Below are 795 nucleotides of genomic sequence, written 5' to 3'. Positions count from 1 at the left end.
AGATACCCGCTACTAGCGTACTGAGCCGCAGCGCTATTTGTCTGATGCCTTACACGCATTCCACAATTACAAATAGCATTAGTAACTAGTGACAACAAGGAATAATAAAGGGAAGGCAACACCCCGCCCTGTATTTAGTGTACCGCTAATTAAGGTGCACCAGATGTTTCTCTGAGGTTCCGCTGGCTTTTCAAAATGGTGACCAGCCTGTGAGAAAGATGGGGGAAAATGTTATGTGCAAGATGTTGTTATTAGAAAACATTGCGGAAGTAGCCTACAGCACCTGGTATTCCCAGGCGGTCTCCCATCCAAGTACTAACCGGGCCTGACCCTGCTTAGTTTCCGAGATCAGACGAGATCGGGCGTGTTCAGGGTGGTGTGGCCGTAGGCTTTTATCCCCTATATCTGGTATTTTATGGATTTATCTATATACATACCTACACGCACTTAAATATATATATCTATATATATACATGCACAAACATAACTATATATGTATATATACACACACACCGTAGGTAAATAAATACTGCACAGTAGATCCTTTTAATTATTATTGAGCTGAGTCCCAGCTACTGTAATAGAGCAGGTTCCCTGATTTGCAAGTAGGAAAATGCTGGGTAGAGGACTCTACTGCAGGAGGAATGTATCTATATTTCAGCAGCCTGAAGTATCGAAAAGTTACAAATCCCAGAGCTGTTGCCTAGCGACGGGGAGACCTGGGAGCCCGCTGAGTAAAGCAGGTTAACTGTTAATATACCTGGGACTTTATTTGTATTTGTCTCTGAGTATGCA

The 795-nt window shown here is 43.0% G+C and overlaps 1 non-coding gene across 1 annotated transcript; it reads right to left on the bottom strand.

Annotated features, from left to right (window-relative positions):
* Positions 1-271: 271 nt before the first annotated feature.
* On the bottom strand, positions 272-390 carry LOC134962243 (5S ribosomal RNA). The gene has a single exon (XR_010188010.1). It is a non-coding gene; the product is annotated as a 5S ribosomal RNA (ribosomal RNA).
* Positions 391-795: the final 405 nt, after the last annotated feature.

Source organism: Pseudophryne corroboree, chromosome 9 (assembly GCF_028390025.1).
Source record: "Pseudophryne corroboree isolate aPseCor3 chromosome 9, aPseCor3.hap2, whole genome shotgun sequence".
Classification (NCBI taxonomy): Eukaryota; Metazoa; Chordata; class Amphibia; order Anura; family Myobatrachidae; genus Pseudophryne; species Pseudophryne corroboree.
The sequence above is the reverse complement of the archived record's forward strand: the minus strand, read 5'-3'. Positions and strand labels throughout refer to the sequence as shown.